Raw genomic sequence first — 16731 nt, 5'->3', positions numbered from 1 at the left:
CTTTAGAAACAATTCATGTAAAAAAAGACTGGTGATTTCTTTGGCTCAGTTTAGCTGACACTGAGATGTGGCTGCAACAAAAGCTAATGCAAATCCAGAGCAACAACGTGGTAATGCCACTGTACCCTGCCCGTGTCCGTGGCCAGGGAGGGGCACTGCGTTTTGACAGGAACCGAGACAAAAGGGAGTATACACCAAGGAGCTACAATAAGGTGCCAAAATTATTCAGGAGTATTAAAGACATACCAAGAGAGAGAAAAAGTTAGTATATATATATATTCTAAATAGGGTAAGAAAGTCAAGTATGAGAATTTTGGGAAGGCTGGCTTTGGCTTCATTCTTAGAATAATGCTCAATTATGTGTTATCTGTAAATTATGTTCAGTTCTTTGAAGTGTAATGAGCACCTTATTGCTAAAAGCATTCAAGTAGAGGATGACTGGATTCATGTCAGGAATATTGTACAGGTTCCTAACCTGTACTACATGCATGACATTGAGATGTGTAATTTAGGTTATGTACTCCCAACTGATACCATGACATAGATGTAAGGTCCTTCCACTTTGCAGATGAGGAAATTTAGGCTAAGATGTCAGATGCTCCATGCATGTCCTTTCCAGTGGCTGTGTCATATCATCTCCTGAGTTGAATGTGAATCCAGGTAACTACAAGTTTCCATAGCAAATGATTGCCCTTACAGCTGGTCTATAAGCTTGTCCCATTTGACCTAATTTTGGGAAACAGAAACACAGCTCACTCTGGTCATTCACTTAATAATTTATTTGTTCATTCATTCATTTTCTTCCGTCCAACATATACGGACTGTCTTATCTGTGCCAGGGAGTATCCTTAAGTTCTAGAGATACAAATATATAGCCCTTGCTTTTAAAGAGATTGAAGTCCTGTGGAGAACTGTGATCTTAGATGAGGTAAACCTCCATGAACCATTTGAGTTATAAATTGTTGTCACCGATCTAAATGTGTCATGGTACTAGAACCTATTTTTATGTTAGTGAAAAGAATAGGAAAACTAGATTTGACTCATAGGCTTTTCTTTATGGAAGGGTTTTTTGTTTCATATATGGAGAACTAGTTATGCTGTATAATATGGTGTTTCTATATTCTGAAGGGGAGGCTGTCACTCAGAACTAAGTACAGAATGTGAACAGATGTAACATTGTGGATGACTGAATGTGCAGCAGCGTAAGATGGAAGAATTCCGAACCATAAGGAGAAATTTAAGAAATGAAAAGGAAACAAGGTAGCTTTCAATCAGTGCTCTCTTATGAACTTCTCATTTTCTCTAATTAGTAGGACAAAGTCAATTAGCTTCTTTTCTGTCCTTTTCCTTAATGGCTTTTTCTCATCTAATAATAAGGAATCATGGTTACTTTTAGTCATTTTTAACTGTCCACTATAATGTTAGGTGCTCAGATTTCTATTTTTTTTTGTTTATATCATATCTATCATCTCTATATTCTAGTTTTATGTGCTTACTGTCATTATTAGATACTTGTAATCATGATTTGATATTTAATTCACATGGTCGATGATAGAAGGGTATCTGATCTCCAACAGTTGCTATGGTAAATGCCTGCCTATCCACAGAAGCACACAGTTCTGAGTATATTCCACTATAGATCAGACCATTGTATTGAGAATACGCTATGCATCTGTGGTTTTTATAAAATTTTAATTATTGTTCCTCAGTTTAACTTAGAATTTCACCAATTAAACTGTGATATTTAATGATAGAGAAATCACAGGGAAGATAAGAACAGTAATAAAAAGAGAATTCCTTTGGAAAGAAAGATATATATTCCTCATGTTAATGTTTTTTAAAAAAATTTCTCACAGGAATTATGGCCATATATCTTAAGAAAACAGTATTCCTGGAAACTACGTGATTCAGGGGGTGGGTGGAGGCAGGAGAGTAATACATTAACTATAATAAGACTGACAATAATTATCAGCTTGGAGAAATTAGAGAAACCTCCAGCTAAGGTACAAAAGTTGCCTCCTGATGTAAGTACCCAAGATCAGGATGAAGATGATCAATAATTCCAATTACCTTCACATTGTATTTGAATAGGTCATTAAGTAATTGAAGAAAAAATCACTAGTAAATTCAGTTGTATGAAAGTATACATGATTATATATCATACAAAATTGGTGGCTATAACTTCACCAATGCTTAAAGTAAGTTAGTAAATGCCTGTCATGATAATGACCACTTCTTTTGTTCTATTTATTTATTTTTAATTTTATTTGTGTCTTGCATTTTACGAATACTTAGCTAGTATCATGTAATGGTCTAGTTTAATGTGCATCCTACACTTTGGTAAAGGAATATTAGACCACTCTATTCTTTTTTGTCAATGTGATTTTTGCGTTTCTGCAAGTTATGTGTGCATTTAGATTGAAAACTCAATTAGTTCTAGGTTTCTTATGAAAAACATCAGTTTTCACCTTCAACTTTCCACATTTTTCGCTGATTTTTTCAGAACGTACACATAAACTTTCTCTTTAAATATCTAATCAAACTCATTTATTTTCACATTGATTATTTATTTTTGGCATCACCTACTGATTCCTACAATGCAAAGTGAGAATTTAGGTTCTTTTCTTAATTCTTCACTTTAAAACAAGCATGCTCATGTTTTCCTGCCACCTACCCAGCCTCCCATCCTCCCAGAATAGTTATAATTTTGATTAGATCAGAATTCAGAATTTGATATTTATATTATCATGTTAGTATAAATCTTTGCAGCCAAGACACATGGTGTACTGTGACTACTTTTTCCTCTCTGTTTCTCCAGAATTAATATTAATTTTCTATTTTTCATTTCTATGATTAATTCAAAGCCTCCCAGAGCCTTTGCCTGGTGCATCTTTCCTGATTTCCTGGCATGCCTTTCCCCTCTTCTCGGAGCTGGAGCTCTTTTTTTCTTCATCTTATGTGGTTTTGTCTTGAGGAAGACAATTTCTAATAGCTTCCTGGGAAAGGGTGTGTGGAAGATTTTTTGTTGTTGTTAAGGCATTGTATTTTTTTTTAATTGCATTTTAGGTTTTGGGGTACATGTGAAGAACATGCAAGATTGTTGCAAAGGTGCACACGTGGCAGTGTGATTTGCTGCCTTCCTCCCCTTCACCTATATCTGGCATTTCTCCCCATGCTATCTCTCCCCAACTCCCCACCCCCAACTATCCCTCCCCTATTTCCTCCTCAACAGACCCCAGTGTGGAGTGCTCCCCTCCCTGTGTCCATGTGTTCTCATTGTTCAACACCCACCTATGAGTGAGAACATGCAGTGTTTGATTTTGTGATCTTGTGTCAGTTTGCTGAGAATGATGGTTTCCAGGTTCATCCATGTCCCTACAAAGGACGTGAACTCATCATTTTTGATGGCTGCATAATATTCCATGGTGTATATGTGCCACATTTTTCCTATCCAGTCTATCATCGATGGGCATTTGGGTTGGTTCCAAGTCTTTGCTATTGTAAACTGTGCTGCAATGAACATTCGTGTGCATGTGTCCTTATAGTAGAACGATTTATAATCCTTTGGATATATGCCCAGTAATGGGATTGCTGGGTCAAATGGAATTTCTATATCTAGGTCCTTGAGGAATCGCCACACTGTCTTCCACAATGGTTGAACTAATTTACACTCCCACCAACAGTGTAAAAATGTTCCTATTTCTCCACATCCTCTCCAGCATCTGTTGTCTCCAGATTTTTTAATGATCGCCATTCTAACTGGCGTGAGATGGTATCTCAATGTAGTTTTGATTTGCATTTCTCTAATGACCAGTGATGATGAGCATTTTTTCATGTTTGTTGGCCTCATGTATGTCTTCTTTTGTAAAGTGTCTGTTCATATCCTTCGCCCACTTTTGAATGGGCTTGTTTGTTTTTTTCTTGTAAATCTGTTTTAGTTCTTTGTAAATTCTGGATATTAGCCCTTTGTCAGATGGGTAAGCTGCAAAAATGTTTTCCCATTCTGTTGGTTGCCGATTCACTCTAATAACTGTTTCTTTTGCCGTGCAGCATTGTATTTTTGAAAGTATCTTTATTTGGTACTCATGCTTGATTGACATTTTGGCTAGATGTAGAATTCTTGCTTGGAAATAATCCCATTAGAATTTTGATAAGATTGCTCCATTTTTCAGTTCCATTGTTTCTGTTAAGCTATTTACCTTTATTTCTGGTGTCCTGAAATTTTATGATAAAGCAAAAAGAAACCAAGGTGCAGCTTTATGTTCCTTGGGTGTACTTTTTCAATCTGGAATCTCATGTCCTTCCAGTCTTTTTTTTTTTTTTTTTTGTAATGTAATAGCTTTATTGTGATACAATTCATGTAACAAAGTTCACTTTTTAAAAGTATACAATACAGCAGTTTTTAGCCTATTCACAAAGTTGTGACACCATCACTGCAACCTAATTTTACAATTCATTACCCTAAAAAGAATCCTATATCCATTAGCATTCACTGAATTCACCACTAACCCCCTGCTCCTGAACCACTGATCTACTGTGTGTCTCTATAGATTTGCCTGACATCTTATATAAATGGAATCATAATAATACGTGACCCTTTGTCATTGCCTTCTTTCACTTCGCATAATGTTTTTGAAGTTCATGTTGTAGCTTTTCTTAGTACTTCATACTTTCTTAAGGCTGAGTAATATTCCATAGTTTGGATATACCACATTTTATTTATTTATTCATCAATCGATGTACATGTGGGGTTTCTTTTCATATTTTGGCTGTTGTGAATAGTGCTGCTGTGAACATTTGTGTACATGCATTTGTTTGAGTATCTTCTTTCAGTTCTTTTTTGCCTATATCTAGGAGTGGAATTGTTGGTTTTAACTCTATCTTCCATTTTTTGAGGGACTGCCAAACTATTTTCCAAAATGGGTGGACCATTTTACAATGTAATCAGCAGTATATAGGGGTACCAATTTTTATACACACTTGCTAACACTTGTATTTTCTGCTTTTTTTAAAATTATAGTAGATGTTTAATTGTATCTGATAGTGATTTTGATTTGTGTTTTCCTGACTTATGATGTTGAATATCTTTCATGTATTTACTTGTTTTCAAGAACTTATTTTGTTACTATTTCCTTCCTTTATTTTCTCTTTTTCTCATTTTTAGATAGTTTATTTGAATGTTGGACCTCCTGCAGTGTTCTTTCTTGTCTTTTCTCTCTCATTTTCCAATTCTTTTTTCTTTAGCTCAACATTAATGATCAAATTTTCTCAACTTTGTATTTCACATAGTCTATTGAAATTCTTAAATTTAAATATTATTATTAATTTCTAAGGTAACTTTGCCTAGAATATTTCATTTATGATGTTTTCTTTCTTGTTTAAAGGTTGCAATATATTTTCTTATTGATACTTTCTCACTAAAATTATTCATCATAGCCTTTGTGAAGTTTTTCTAACAGTAAAACTATATTTCCACCAAGTTGTTTTTTTTTTTTTTTTAGTTTATTTTGGGTTCTCTCTCTTTTTTATTTTTTTTTTTTTGAGATGGAGTTTCGCTCTTGTTACCCAGGCTGGAGTGCAATGGCGCGATCTCGGCTCACCGCAACCTCCACCTCCTGGGTTCAGGCAATTCTCCTGCCTCAGCCTCCTAAGTAGCTGGGATTACAGGCACGCGCCACCATGCCCAGCTAATTTTTTGTATTTTTAGTAGAGACGGGGTTTCACCATGTTGACCAGGATGGTCTCGATCTCTTGACCTCATGATCTACCCGCCTCGGCTGGGTTCTCTCTTTAATATTTGATGCTTTGGTCAGATAGCTGGTACAGAAGCAATTCCAAATGTGTGGGTATCTGACTAATCATGAAATTCACTGTAGGTACTAAATCATTTTGTTGAGAAACCCTCAATGCCAATATTCGTCTTTCCAGTAGTGCTAAAAGATTCCCGGTGAAAATTCTTCCAAACTCCTGCCTGTCTGCCAGTCTTCTGGAAACTGAGTGGGGTTCAGACCCCCAATTAATCCTCCTGTTTTAGGATGGTATTGCCATCCCTAACTGGTTGTATTTCCTAGTTTGGACACCCTCTGTTTTTCCTTTCTTTGGGTTTAAGAGGGTCAGCTATCTGTTTAAGCAGAGTGGGAATATAAATCTAAGTTAAATAGCTACTAAAAAGATTTTCAACCAATATTCCGTATTTTTGACTTCCATATGTAGACTTTCTACTCATTCCTATTTCTTCATGCCACCAATTTCTGAGCCTTTTGATTGTTCTCCACATAAGCAGTGCTGCTTCTAGGCTTTCCTCAATTCCATTTGGTTGGTTGGGTGTGTTTTGTATGCAAAACTTGCTACCATCTGTTTTGGAGCTTCAAAATTTGGTGAGTGGGAATTCAGGAGAGTACAAGGTAGATCCATATGTTCTATTTATCATCTTTGGAATCTCTATTCTTAATAAGTTTAAATATGAACAAATGTTAAAGCATGTCATTGTGTAAACCACTGTATAATTAGATAACTGTTTCACATTAATTGTTTTGAAGTATATAAGTTTTTCTCTTTATCAGTTGTCAGACTTTATCAAATGTGACAAGGCTAGTGGAAGTGAAGATATTTTAATTAACTATTATTCAATTATTGTCCATTCAATAACATTTTAGGCACAACAGTCTAAAATGACATTTAAGTGGGATTTTATTAGAATGTGCTATCTTAATAGACAATATTTATGATTGTTAATTGGCTGGTTAATTATTGCTTTGTTTTTTATGATTTTTTATGATTTTGGGATGTTGATACATGTATAGATACACATTGGTATTTGACAGTACTTTAAAGCCAATGAAAATATTTTTACAGTGTAAGTATATGTATAAAGGAATATATAGGGGTGAAAGATTCTGATTTTAAAATTTAATTATTCAGAATATATAAAATTTTCATTTTTCAGTTTCATTATGTTTTGATTGCTGTGTATTATTTAAGATGTCATTTTCAGTAAATGAACTTCAGTGTTCCAAGTTAACATTCAACTTCTAGTGAGTAATTTACTCCTTTCTCACTGACGTATTCAAGGCTGGCTATAAATCCCTAACATATGCTCATGCCTCATTTCTGTTTCAAAAATCAGGAACTGAGAAACTAATTTGTGGTGGCAGCTATTTGCTAAGTAAGAATTTTCCATCTTTTGGGGTTTTCCTTTCTTCTCGAATATGTGATCTTGGTTTTAAAGCTTTGGATCTCAGTGATTAGTTTTCATTTCAGTCCTTCTTAGGGACATTTGGAAGAATGGATTGATTTATTTTTCTCCCCCTTCTGTATTATTACTCATTTTACTTGGATAAGGAAGTTAGATCCAGTCAGGAAAGACAAAATGTTGAATAGTCTAGCTAGAATTTTAGGAACTATATTGAGGAAAGCTGTCTAAATCTAACAAGAAGTTAAAAAACCAACAATGCTATGGGAAGCAATGTGGGGAGAATATGATTAGTAATAGAATATTTATTAGAGGAAAAGGATGGACCAAGGATCTTTAAAAAAAAATTCAGATTCTGGTTGACTAAAAATACATTGAACTGAGTGGTATCTTGTAAAGGGTTCAAAGGGCAACATGATCATTCTTGTTTGTCATCATGACACCTGTATAAGATGAATGAGCAGCCAGTCTCCATGAGAGCAGGAGCTAATATCTCATGTTACCAACTGCTGTGGGCACCCTATACATCTTTGCCAACTTGATATGGTTATTTTCATAGAATAGATGCATTGGAAACATTGTGTGTGTGTGTGTGTGTGTGTGTGTGTGTGTGTGCTTGTATGCATGTGTGTGTTTGTGTGTGGGTGAAAGAGAGAGAATTGAGAGTCATTTTTCAAGATTTTCATTAAAACTCTGTTATAAAGTATATCAGACACAGAGATATAGTGGCTGACACAGAGATATAGTAGCTGGTTTCTCCTTCAAAGAAGGATTTACTACAGGAAATAATATCAGCTGAATGCCTCCAGCTGTCAGTTCCTCCAGCATCTGTTTCAGCTGCAGAGACCCATTCTGAATGAGGTCACATGTTTCCTCAGGCTTCCTGTATCTGGTGACTATAAAACATGAAGGTATAAAGGTCCAGCCATTACTGCACAACACAGGGCAACTCTGGTGCTAGGTTGGCCACAGATTTATTTGTCAGCATAATAGTTTGGTTTCTTTTGTCCAGTCTTCCTTTCTTTTCCTCCATTTCAACTAATAAATATATTGTATTTATTTCACATAACAGACATACTGTACCTCAGCCTTCATCTGGAAGATCCATCATGTGTCCAAGAGTTACAAAGATTAATATATAAATACAGTTAACCCTTCAGTTTAATATGGATTTGTTACCATTTAGAGAAGTCACTATGGGTTTTGATTTAAGTATCTGAGTATATGAGACATTATACCAGAAAATCAGATTTTCAGAGCTCAGAAGGAAAAAGTTAATGTAGTATAGCAAAAATTTCTAGAAAAGTTAACTTTAGATGAGAAGCAATTTAAAAAAAGAGAGAAGTAATTGAGTTGGTAAAATGATAACGTTTTTTAAGGTTACTAAATCCTTGACAAAGGGTTCTTTTAAAATTCAATACAAATTTATACATATATGTATGTATTTAATGTTCTTACTATATTGACAGTGAAGAAAAAAAATGAGTAGGATTTGTCTAATGTAGAAGACCATATTGCTATTCCCAAATATTTGTTTCTCAGTCTTTGTAAAAAGAATACATTTATCTTCCCTATTGAAGTTAGGCATGGCCATGTAACTTGGTTTGGCCAATGAATTGAGCAAAAGTTACTTGTTATTGCAGCATAACTTGGTCTGTCCTGACTGAAGTATCCCAAATTAGTTTTCCAGAGAAAGCTGATGCTACCATGTATTATCCTTGAAGACTTCTTTTATGATTTATACCACATGCATGTTATATGTATATGTGTATACCACACTATATACAACATACACTGGTTTTTAACCTTTTATACCCATACAAGTTAATATCGCCATACAAGTTAATATTGTCCAAATCATTAAATGCAGTTATGTATTATTTATTCACATTTTAAAATTTGCACACTCTTTGTATCATTAACATAAAAATTCCATGCTTGTCTTTGATGTCATTTAAAATTCTGGACAGTGGGGAGAGACCAAGATGGCTTACTAGAAGCCGCAGTGATTGGAAGCTCCCTTCGAAAAAACCATTATAAGTGTAAATCCTTCACTGACAGCTGAGGTATCCAGATTCTCTCATCAAAATTGACTAGAAGGCTGGCATTACCCATAGAGAGAAGGAAGAACAGTGTGGTGTGGTGGCCGACCTGACAGCCACACAGGGAAGGGGAGCCCCATCTCCCCAGCCAAGGGAGACAGTGAGTGATGCACTACCCAGCTGGGGAAACTGCATTTTCCACAGAACTGTGTAGCCCACAAATCAGAAGTTCCCACTTGTGAACCCGTGCCAGTGGGGCCTAGCATCCCAACCCCAGAACACGCAGATGCTTACAGCCTCTCAGCTGGAATCTGCTTAAGCCTATCAGACTCCCATGGGGAGGGGCGACCAGCAGTGGCTGCAGCTGCCTGCTGCCTTAAGCTATTTGAGCTCCTTGGGGAGGGGCAGCAGCCAGCATTGGGACTAACAACTGCCAAACATGCTAAGCTCCCTGGGTGGGGGGAAGGGCGGCTCTCATTTCTATTGCTCCAGGCTGCACTTTTCTTCTGCTGGAGGCAGGGAGGCTGAACAGCTTGGTCCCAAGACTTGTCCCCACGGACCAACCTACCAGCTGTGTCAATCTGTGGCCAGACTGCTTTTTCAGGCCCAGCCCTGATCTATTCTTCCTCAGTGGATGAGGCTTCCCTGCAGGATCTCCAAGAACTCCAGCCAGAGGCTCAGGGACAGAATTCGGATCTCCCTGGGTCTGAGTCCTTAGAGCGAGGAGTGACTGCAGTCTCTGTGGACCAGCAGACTTAGCCTCTCCTCTTGGTACTTCTGAGGAATCCAGGCAACCCAGATGAGTGGGTTTCTCCCCAGCAAAACATACCCCCCTCCACCAAGGGGCAAAGTGCTTCCTTCAACAGTTCCTGCTCCCCATGCCACCCAATTAGGTGAGCCCCTCCAGCAGGGGTTGTCAGACACCCTATACAGAAGCGATCCTACTAGCTTAAGTTTGATGCCCATGAAGGACGGAGGTCCCAGAAGAAGGATCAGGCAACCATTTTTGCTGCTCTCAAGCCTCCTTGATTGACATCTCCAGGCGTGGGAGTGAATCAGATAAATGAGGCCTGAAGTGAACCCCAGCAAACTGCAGAAGCCCTACAGAAAGAGGGAGCCTGAGACACTAGTGGGAGAAATGGCCACAGTCTCTGTGGACCAGCAGATCTAGCCTCTCCTACTGGTACTTCTGAGGAATCCAGGCAGCTCAGATGAGTGGGGTTTCCCCCCAGCAAAACATACCCCTTCCTGACTATAGAAAGAAAAACAAACAAGCAGAAAGTGACAACAGCATTATCAACAACAACAAAAAGACACCTACAAAAACCTCATCTAAGAGTCAGCAGCCTCAAAGACAAAAACTAGACAAACTCATGAAGATGAGAAAGAATCAATGAAAAAATACTAAAAGCCTGAAAAGCCAGAGAGCCTCTTCTGCTCCAAATGTTTACATAGTCTCTCCATCAAGGGCACAGCACTGGGCAGAGGATCTAATGAATGGAGTGACAGAAGTAGGCTTCAGAACATGGGTAATAAAAAATTACAATTAACTAAAGGAGCATGTTCTAACCTAATGCAGAGAAGCTAAGAACCTTGATAAAAGGTTATAGGAATTGCTAACTAGAATAACCAGTTTAGAGAGGAACATAAATGACCTGATGGAGCTGAAAAACACAGCATGAGAACTTCATGCAGCATACACAAGTATCAATGGCTGGATCAACCAAAGGATATCAGAGATATCAGGATATCAGAGTTTGAGAACACCTTACTGAAATAAGACATGCAGACAAGAATAGAGGAAAAAGAATGAAAAGGAATGAACAAATCCTCCAAGAAATATGGGACTTCATAAAAAGACCAAACCTATGATTGATTGGAGTACCAGAGACAGGGAGAATGGAAACAAGCTGGAAAACACATATCAAGATATTATCCAGAAGAACTACCCCAACCTAGCAAGACAGGCCAGCATACAAATTGAGGAAATACAGAGAACACCATTAAGATAGAACACCATTAAGATATTCCATGAGAAGATCAACCCCAAGACACATAACCATCATATTCTCCAAGGTAGAAATGAAGGAAAAACTGTTAAGGGTCACCAAAGAGAAAGGCCAGGTCACCTTCAAAGGGAAGCCCATCAGACTAACAGCAAAAGTCTCAGCAGAAACTCTACCATCCAGAAGAAATTGGGGAACAATATTCAACATTCTTAAAGAAAAGAATTTCCAACCTACAATCATATCCAGCCAAACTAAGCTTCATAAGCAAAGTAGATTTAAAATCCTTTCCAGACAAGCACATGCTGAGGGATTTCGTTACCAGCAGGCATGCCCTGCAAGAACTCCTGAAAGAAGCACTAAATGTGGAAAGGAAAAACCAGTACCAGCACTTCAATAACACACTAAAATATAAGGACCAATCACACTATGAAGAAACTGCATCAGGTAGTGTGCAAAATAACCAAATAGCACTCATGAAAGTGTGTCCTTTGCAGGGACATGGATAAAACTGGAAGCCATCATCCTCAGCAAACTAACGCAGAAACAAAAAACCAAACACTGCATGTTCTAACTCATAAGTGGGAATCGAACATTGAGAACACATGGACACAGAGAAGGGAACAAAACACAGTAGGCGGGGCTTGTTGAGGGGTGGAGGGTGAGGGAAAAGAACTTAAAAGATGGGTCAATAGGTGCAGCAAACCACCATGGCATACACATATCTGTGTAACAAACCTGCACGTTCTGCACATATATCCCATTTTTCTTTGGAAGAAATAAATAAATAAATAACTTTTGGATAAATTTAAAAATTTTAAAACATATTCCAGCAATGATTATTTTAACAGATTTTATTAAGCTGTTGATTTTGGATTTTTAATATTTAAAAACCATGTTTTCTCTATAAGGGTACTGAGTCAGCTTGCTTATCACCAGCTTTTGGGTCATAATGTCAAGGGTTGAGCACAAGTATTGTTGTCTTCTTTGCCAAATAGGATTTCTACGGTGCTTTCCTTGATAAAAATTCAAGAAGCTTCATAAGTTGATTATGATAATTACATGCCAAGCCTACTAATTTGTTTTAAAGTAAATATTGAGAGATATTTCACCCAAAATTCTCAAGTATAATTTTCTCAAGTGATTTTTGGTAATTGATTCAAATTTGAGCACCAGTAACTTCTTTTAACATTTTGCTAAGACTGACTAATGGTATTTTCAGCCCTCTCATCGGGAAAGCATTACCTGAATTCATCCCAGACAGGCCAGATGAGATTTCATTTTTTCCCTTGACATCTTTTTTAAGTAACCTTCTAATGGCAAATGGCACTAACTGAAGAGAATAAAGGGATATTTTTAGCTCTGATTCACTGACTGTCTAACAAGATATTTGCATAAAAGCATAAAACATTATGAGGAGCAATGATGTTGGTCTTTGCTGCTTGAAGTTTCAGAATTTTTATTCAAAACGCCAAAGATGTTTGCCAAATATATCAAGGTCCTGAGAAAGTTATAAAGTTTGCAAGTGTCCAATGATTGAAAAAAAATTCTTTTTTCCAGAGTATGTTTAATTTCATACCCATGCACAGCAAGAGATCAAGTACATTTTCTTTATCCATGGATTGAGCAAAGCTAGTCGTAAAAAAGAAGAAAAAGAGTGATGAGTTGATCGTTGGCTAATTTTTCAGTTGACAGACAAGTCCGGAATTTTACTTTTGTTCATAGATACTGACAAATAGTTTGAAATTTCTACTTCATTTTAACTTTTGGCAGTATGCTGGATAGAATTGATGAATTTTTTTCCCCTTGCTATATCTGAGGATTGTTTTGTTTGTTTGCTGTTAAGAGAGCTACTGGAAGATAATTTTTATAATTTTTTGTGGATTAACAGTATTTATTTTACTGCTCTTCAATTTCTCGTGTTTCAGAGCATCATACTCTGTAGATAACTTGAGTTTTTAAAAATAATGTTTATGTGATCCTTTTCTCATTGAGTTTGAGAAACCTAAATTACTTTTGCCCCTTTATGTACACTATATTGAAATAATTTAAAAATACAATTTTACTTACATTACAGAGATCTTACCTAAAGATGCTATGCTGCAGGCTAGCCATAAGAATAGCAATATAACTTGCCTCTTTGATCATATGTAGCGAACAGATAGTTCATATACTTCATTGTTTATCATTACTTTCTCTGAAAGCATTGTTACTCTACATTGTGTATAAGATACATATAGCCGGAAAATTTAGATATACTCTATTTGTAATATAAATTTGTTTCTCAAACTGTTTCTCCAGTTTGAGAGATTTTTAGTTTGTCTTATCTTTGAGTCTAGCTCACAACTTTTGCCCCATAAGTAATCAAATATTCATGCCCATGTTTAAAGGTTCCCACTGTGTTTTGCATTGTAAAATCTTAATAACATTGCTTCTAATACATTTCCTCTGTATTTTCTCTTGGAATAAGTCTTCCTAAAATTGTTACCACTGGGTCAAATGATATGAACAAAGTTATAAATGCTTCATCATCTTTAGTTAAGAAGAAGATTATATATTGTCATTTATTTGATTGCCATTATTCTTTTCCCCAGCCATCAGTAAACTCCTAAATTGTGAATACTTTGTTATTCATTTTTATACATTTTATAATACTTCACTTATAAGAGTTTGAAAAGATACTGGTTTTTCATTGGCATACCTAAAAATGGGGTGACTAAATTAACAAATTGTTTAATATTTTATTTTTGATTATGTCTTTCAGAATTACTGTTTTTAAAATTAAAAGTAGTATGAACCTGAAGCTGATTGCAATATGGTTCAGTTTTCTGAGTTACACATTTAGTATATTCAGTCCCTGTGCAGGTGTTACTCTTACCTTTTAGAACCAAGATTACTTTTAAAAACACTCCATTATTCAACTTTGTAGTCAGCAAAAGTTATTTCAGGATGCCCATGTTTGATTGCTCTGTCTTCCTTCCCTTTAGTTCTTTGTTTCTAACTCTCTTAGTTCGTGTTGCTTTCACTCTGTGATTTCTAGATCTTCCATATTCCTATCAGAGTGGCTCCAGAAAGTGTTTTGAGAGTTAAGATATTCCTAGTACTATTTCAGTTCCTGTTTTCTTTCTTTCTTCTCAGGCTTGGAGTCCAGAATATTTTGTGTGGCCCATTTTGTTAGTCTGTCTTTTCATTTCTGTTTAAACAATTCTTTAGGATATTCAGTGATCACAACATTTCATTCTCATTCCTCTAAACATCAGCCTGGTTTCAAAATAGCATGAACATCCTTTCAAAGTGCCTGTTATACTCCATTAAAATTTGTTGTATGATTTAGGCTTCTGAATGGTTTGCCAGTGAGCATATAAATCACACTGCTTAGCCCTTTCCTCCACTGTTTGAAAAGAGCACATTTTACACATTCTTGTAATGCTGGAATAGCATATGGTTCTTTAGAATGTTTTACTTCTAGAAAATTTTTAAAAAATTTTTTGAAACATCCCAAAACTATACACTGAATGTATTTAGTTTACAAAAAGAAATTATTTATGCCTCATAAGTTTTATGAGGTAAATTATATGGGTATAGATATGGATATAGAAATATGTTTGGGTTTAAGAATTAGCTCCTACAAGTTTGAAACCACTTCAGACCCTTGAACTATTAAAGCATGAATGCCTGCATTCCTTTTCTCAGAGAAGAATGGCTTGCAACAGTCTTACTGCCTGGACAGAACTCTATACTCTGTCAATCCATGATGTCGTTGCCAGAAGCCAAATAGTAGGTTTTTTGTTTTAATGGAAGGGATTTTTCAGGTTGCTGATTTACATGATGGAATGTGTTTGGAAATGCTTCCTGTTCCAGTCACCAGCCCCAGGCTGCCCATATGTTTTGGATTCAGAAATGACAACTGAAATCATTTAGGTAGAATTATGGGACATCTAAGACATGTACAGGTTTATTATGACCAAAAAGGAGAAAGAGAATACATGATATAAATTTAATTAGGCATAAACTATTGAACTGTGATTGGACATGAGAGGGTTTTTATGTAGTATAAAATACTATTCTCTTTAGGGAATATGTATGTGGTATACTGGTAGAATTTTAAACATTTCCTAAGTGGCTTAAAACCAGGTTAAAAAAAAAACATAAATAGGCATTGTAATATGTCAAATAAGTCTATACAGGAGCAGTAGAATACTTGAGAATAACATAATCTGATTATTTGATGATGAAATAGTTTGAAGACCATATTGTCTGTATCACCATACCATGTCTTATGATGCACCTTGAGGCATAATAATCTAGGTGTAATTATAATCTTGTCTTCAGAGTAGAGAGACAGTACTTTTGTACTAGTTCATGAATGGCTTTTGTTGTTAAAGATGATATGGAATTTTAATACAGCATTAAGACTGAATAACATTTGATAAAATACTTGCAATATTTTATTTTTTAATCACTCTTTTAAAAATGGACCCCTCTGGGCCAGGCATGATGACTCAAGCCTGTAATTCTAGTGCTTCGGGAGGCCAAGGTAGAAGGATCACTTGAGGCTGGGAGTCCGAGACCAGCCTGGATAACATATCGAGAGTGCATCTCAGCAAAAAATAAGAAAATTAGTCAGTTCTAGTGGCACATGTCTGTAGTCCTAGCTACTCGGGAGGCTAAAGAGGGAGGATCCCTTGAGTCTAGGAGTTTGAAGTTATGGTGAGCTATAATCATACCACTGCACTCCGGCCTGGGTGACAGAGAGAGACCTTTTCTCAATAGATAGGTAGGTAGGTAGGTAGGTAGGTAGGTAGGTAGGTAGGTAGGTAGGTAGGTTGGTAGGTAGGTAGATAGATAGATAGAGTGAGCCCCCGTGATATATAACGTATAGTGGGTACAAGCTTTCTCTGTTAAACACCCTAAATGCCTGTGATTTCATTTTAAAGAATAAGTTGGTTAAAGTTTCCTTTTCCTTTTTTCTCATTAATGAATGATTCTCATGTGTTGAAACTCACAACATTATAATTTTATTAATTATAATTTGGAAGTGAAGTAGAAAAGTACTATAAAGCATAACAGGGAAAAGTGCAGTTTCAAAGTCAATTTAACCTTGTGGACTGCATATAAGAGCAGTTTGAACCTAACTGCTCAGTAATTTGATGTTTTAATTCTTACAGCAATGTAGGCTGAATAAAACAGAGATTATATCTAGAGGAGAATGGCATTGATTGCTATAGAAGAAAAGAAGGTTCAACTTCTGTAAGTTTTCTTCAATTGCCTCTAGCAGTAACAATTTCCCAATAAATTACATGACTGTAATAAGGTACAGATAAAATAGATTAAAAACTATTAATGAAAGGATAGTGAGTTATTTCAACGTTCAGAACCACCCTTAAGTGTGGCTGTAGTGAAATGTGTGTGGTGTGTGCATTGTGTCTCAGACAAGGGACACTGGTATTGAAGGTGATACTAGCCAGTGGGAAAATAAACATCAAGGCAG

General features: G+C 36.2%; 1 protein-coding gene across 6 annotated transcripts in view; it reads left to right on the top strand.

The window, feature by feature from the left end:
• CDK14 (cyclin dependent kinase 14) overlaps positions 1 to 16731 on the top strand; it is a 763966-nt gene that overhangs the window by 436688 nt on the left and 310547 nt on the right. The window lies entirely within an intron of this gene.

Source organism: Aotus nancymaae, unplaced genomic scaffold (assembly GCF_030222135.1).
Source record: "Aotus nancymaae isolate 86718 unplaced genomic scaffold, 86718_ANA_hifiasm-v0.15.2.pri h1tg000025l, whole genome shotgun sequence".
In the NCBI taxonomy this organism is placed as follows: Eukaryota; Metazoa; Chordata; class Mammalia; order Primates; family Aotidae; genus Aotus; species Aotus nancymaae.
Note: the sequence above shows the minus strand (reverse complement) of the source record. Positions and strands in the feature narration are given on the sequence as shown.